The sequence below is a fragment of the Echinops telfairi genome, unplaced genomic scaffold (assembly GCF_000313985.2).
Source record: "Echinops telfairi isolate 266 unplaced genomic scaffold, ASM31398v2 ScPeMD7_7410;HRSCAF=8448, whole genome shotgun sequence".
Lineage (NCBI taxonomy): Eukaryota > Metazoa > Chordata > Mammalia > Afrosoricida > Tenrecidae > Echinops > Echinops telfairi.
In genome coordinates, this window is record NW_022111310.1 from 17114487 (window position 1) to 17119806 (window position 5320).

Genomic DNA, 5320 nt, shown 5'->3' on the forward strand with positions numbered 1-5320 from the left:
AGACTGCCAATCTTTTTTTTATATATAATCTGACTAGATAGTCTGCAGATGGATTTAGCCTTTTACAAATTAGGTGTTTCCAATGTAACCTGTGATACTTTCCCCTTCATCATAGGTGGATTTTGTTATTGTCATCTTTGGATCATGCAGACTGGTGTAGTTGTTCCGGGCGGACTTGGTGGACTTGGTGTAGTTGTTCCGGGCCTCACTCTGATGGCTGCTTGTTTGAATACAAGCCTTGGAGACCCCAGAGACGATTTCTATCGGTAGCTGAGCACCATCTGCTTTCGTCACCCCACTCTGCTGCAGCACGCTCATCTTCATGGGTCCTTTCCGGAGGGCCAGCATCGAGCAGGGCCATGTGATCAGAACAAACTCTTCTTAGCTTGGGGCTGGGGCTAAGTGGGAGCCTAGAATTCATCTGCTTGTCCATGGGCTAGGCAGGACCAAGACTGCCGATCTTGACAGAAGCAGACAGCGTCCTCCTTCTCCCAGGAGCAACGGCTGGGTTTGACCCACCAACCCTGTGGTTTGCAGCCAAGCACTTAGCCTCACTGCCACCAGGGCTCCTCTATTGAGAAACAGACCAGACCCAACGTAGCCACGCTGCCACCAGGGCTCAGACGGAGGGACGTCCCCTTGACCAGGGAACATGAGAGTGGAGCTGGTGTTGCCTCAAGTAAATGGCCACTGACCTAAAATTCCCCTCCACCCCATCCCACCCCACAACTAGGAAAGCTCCCAGTTGCTCTGACAGAAGTCCCTGGGGGTAAATCTGGTTCCCTGAAGCCCCCAGAAAAGCACATGGCAGGAGACCATGAAGACAGAGGGGAGCTTCTGCAGAGCCCCACGAGAAACGGATTAAGTGAGACGCTGTCTTATCAAGTCTGAAGCCAGCACTAGTTCATCTGAGAGCAGGGCCGTTCACAGCCACAGGGAGGGGGGCCGCCCGGAGGAGTCGTGAGCACGAGCTAACCTCTGAGGGCCTTCACGCTGCGCACTAGACCTGGTACTTTCTGCTTCACCCGCCAGGTGTGCACAGCCCTATACAGACCGCACTGCATAGACGGTGCGTGTTTCCTCAGGGACAACCTCAGAGGATGGGAGAAGTTGGAGTCTGGGAATCTAGAAGCCTTGCCGGGAGGCCCTGGGCACCTTGCTGAGCTCCCTAGGCAGCCGCCTGCCCGTTTACAGACAGGATGGACATCAGGAGGGCCTTTGACAGAGTCAGGGGCCTCCTACCACCTCTGCTGCCCTCAACACCTGCCCACAGGCATCTGGGACCCTCTGCTTCTGGATCCCCTCCTGCTGGTTGGTTTCTCGGTCACGGTCCTTCTCCTTCCCGGGAGTGTCAGTTTTGCCAGAGCAAGGGGGTGGCTAGTTTTGGTCCCCGATCTCTCAAGGTTGGGGTGGTGGTGGTTAGACGCCACTGGGTCCGTCTGACTCACAGTGACCCTGCGTACAACAGAGCACACCACCGCCCAGCCCCGCGCCCCTCACCATTGCTGTCCTGAGGGTGGAGCCCATGGTGGCAGCCACTGTGTCGACCCAGCTCGGGCAGGGCCTGCCTCTTTTTCGCTGCCCTCCACGTATCAGGGTACCCCAAATCAAACCTAATCTGTTGCCATCAATTCCATGTTGACTCACAGCAACCCTGTAGGACAGAGTAGAGCTGTCCTATAGGGTGTTTCTTAGGCTACAACTCTGCCCCCAAGTACGTCCCCCCAGATGGTGAGTTTGAATCTCCAGCCTTTGGGTTGGCACCGGCTATGCCACCAGCATCTCCTTCTCTTGTTCCTGTTGTGAGACATCAAGTCAGTTTTGATTGCTAGCTACCCTCCACCCAACAGACAGAAATGCTGTCCACTCCTGGGTCCTCTTTGAGGTACACCCAAGCCCACATCAGTACCTGGCACGTAATCGCTGCTCCACACGTCTCTGCTGAGTATTCAAAGTGGACTGTCAATCTAGATGTCATAACTAAAGAGGTGGGATTCTTGAAAGGAAACATGGAGTTCATCTGTGTGACTACAGAAAGCACCTGCTGTCGGACCCTTCCACTGCACGGCTCCGTCAGAGTTGGTTCTGATGGAAGCGGGATGCCTTGTTCAGTTGTGTCCTCATTATTGTTACCTTTCATGATCAGGATCTCTACAGAGCTGCTCTTTGTCTTTGGGGGTTGGAAATATTACATATTAACAGATAGATTTTGACACTATGTAGTACCTATTACTGATGATAAGATGTCCAACTCCCCGCCCCCATTGGTCATCATTGTGGCTCATCATAAGTGAAGTGCACGGTAAGTCGGGACTACTGTGTATACCAAACGGAAGAACTTCTGTGCCCACAGAAAGGGAGAAACAAGTTTTAGATAAGGTCTGTATCATCCAGTCAGTTCTGAGCCATAGCAACCCTGTGCACGGCAGAACCAAGCACTGCTTCTTCCTGCACCATCCGCACCAGCCTGCCAGTGACTGAGGTCACTGTGGTAGCCGCTGTGTCAATCCGCTGCACTGAGGGGCTTCTTTTTCACAGCCCTCTGCTGTGCCAAGCATGGTGGCCTCCTCCAGGGACTGGGCGTTCCTAATAACAAGTCCGTGAGATAGCGTCTTTCCACCTTTGCTTCGAAGGAGCATTCAGGTGGCACTTCTTCCCATACCGATCTGTTCGTTCTCTGATCCACAGAATGCTTCATCAACACTATAATTCAAAGACGTCGGCTCTTCTCCAGCCTCCCTTGCTCATTCATTGAGCAGCTTTCAAATGAATACGAGGGGAGTGGAAATCACAAGGCTTGGGTCAGGCACACCTTCATCCTCAAAGTCACATCTTTGCTTTTGAACTCCTCAAAAAGATCTTTTGCAGCAGATTTGCCAATGCAATTCGCCACTTGATTACTAGACGGATGTTTCCATGGGTGTTTATTGGGAATCCAAGCAAAATTATTTTCTCAACAATGTTGATATTTTCCCATTTATTATGATGCTATTCATTGATCCAGTTGTGAGGATTCTGGTTTCCTTTATGTTGAAAGGATAGTCTTTGATATCCAGAACATATAAAGAGCTCTAACAATGCCACAACACTCCCTCGGGTGGCCATCATAGGCACAAAGACAAGCGACATAACAAGCATTTGGGAAGGTGTGGAGGGACTGGAACGCCCACTCATGGCTGACAGGAATGTCAAATGGTGCGACCCCTTTGAAAATCAGTTTGGTAGTTCTTCAAAAAGTCAAACATAGAGTTGCCACCTGAACCAGCAGTTCCATTCCTAGGTGCATAGATAGGAGAAAGGAAAACAGTTCATCCACACACATCCAAAATTGTACGTCAATGTTCATAGCAACTTTAGTCATAGTAGCCAAAAATTGAATGGAAACAATCCCAAAGTCCATCACTGACAAATGGATGAGTCAAATGTATAGTGTCTTCAGGGTAGAATATTTTCCAGCAATAAAAAGGAACAGTACATGCTACAACATGGGAGATTTATAGACACATTGCTCTGTGACAGATGCTGTGTTAGTCTGGGTTGACTAGAGAAACAAATCCAGAGACACTCAGATATGTTTAAGCGAGAACTATGTATCAAAGAGCAATTGTATATTGAGAAAGCATCCCAGCCCAGTCCATAAGTCCGTTCAAGTCCTTAAGTCTAACACTAGCCCATAAGTTCGATACTAGACCATGAATCCCTCTTCAGACTCATGCAATCACATGCAATGATGCAAAATGCAGGAAGATCACAGACCGATAGATGCAAAGTCTTGTGGATCCAATGGTGGTGGAAGCATCTCATCTCTGGCGCAGGCCTCCACGTGGTCTCTCCAGCTCTCCAAGTGTGGCTCTTCAATAGGAAGGTGAGGCAGAGAGAGGGGCTCCTCACAGGTATCAACAAGTCTCAGTGTGGCTTGTCAACAGGAGGGTGAAGACAGAGGGAGGGAGGCCGGCCTCCAGAGAGCCATTCATCCCGGTCACCCTCCAATCAAGCTGCAACCTGATTAACAGGCTAAGCTCCACCCCTACACTCTTAATACCGTCAAGTTGACACGGGATTAGTAACCACCACAGACGCCAACCTCAAAAGACCATATCTTGTATCATCAATTGTATGAGATGTCCAGGATAGTCAAATTTACATAAATAGAAAGTAGCTTAGGGCGGGGGGCTTCTAGCAACCCAGTAGGAGAGGGTAGAATTGCTCCAGAGGGTATCTGAGCCTGTACATCTTGGCGGAACAAGATGAGCTCATCTTTATCTTGGGGTTCCAACCACGAACCTTTGAGTTAGCAGCCCAGCTTGTAACCAACTCGACAGCAGTCGGTAGAGCAGGGGCAAGGAGCAGGGGGAGGCAGGGGGAATAATGACCAATGGAGATGAGTTTCTGATGACTGCATAGCCCATAAGCTAACTGGATGAACTGTCTGGGTTTATTGTATCTCAACAAAACTGTTGAAACAAGGTAAACAAACAAACAAACAAACAAACAAAAACCCAAACCCGAGGGAGCAGGGAAGGCTTCCCGGAGGAGGTGATATTTAAGCTGAGATCTTCAGTAAGTGGGGAAGGGAAGATCAAGCAGGGTGTGGATGGGGAGGAGGAAGGAAGAAAGGAAGGCCCAGGAGGGAAGAACGACTCCGGGAATGGAAAGGAGGAAGGGAAGTGTGTCTGGAAGGAAGTGTGAGGCGGGAACGGAGGAGAGGAGGCATGGGTGGGCAAGACAGCCATGCTACTACTGGAAATGGAACCCCACTTTCAGACCGACTCTTGGTGGATTCCCTGGGGAAAAGGATCCAGAAATAAAGTTTGTAGGCTTGAGTTAACTGAACATTATGCTTCTCCTGTGTCACACTTTCCAGGATTACAAGGTGTACATGCTACTCCTGCATAATGGAAGACTGTCCTTCTACACACACATGAACATACACATGTGAACACAAGCACACACATCTACATGCACATATAGTCACATGTGCATACAGTTATGGAGGAACACGTGTGTAGGTGTGCACTCATGGCCACACACATCTTCCCATGAAATATACTCATAAGAGCACCAACACATACACATGTGTGCACACACACATGCAACACACACGTGTCACATACTCATGGGCATTTACAAGTGCACAGACACACATATACGTACATGGACACATGTGCATATATACACACACACATGCATATGAGGGGACTTCAAGAAGTTCATGGAATGATGCTCACCTCCCCAATATGATCGCTGAAGACAAATGGGTGCAAAAGCAAATGTGGTGAAGAAAGCTGATGGTGCCTGGCTATCAAAAGATATAGCGTCT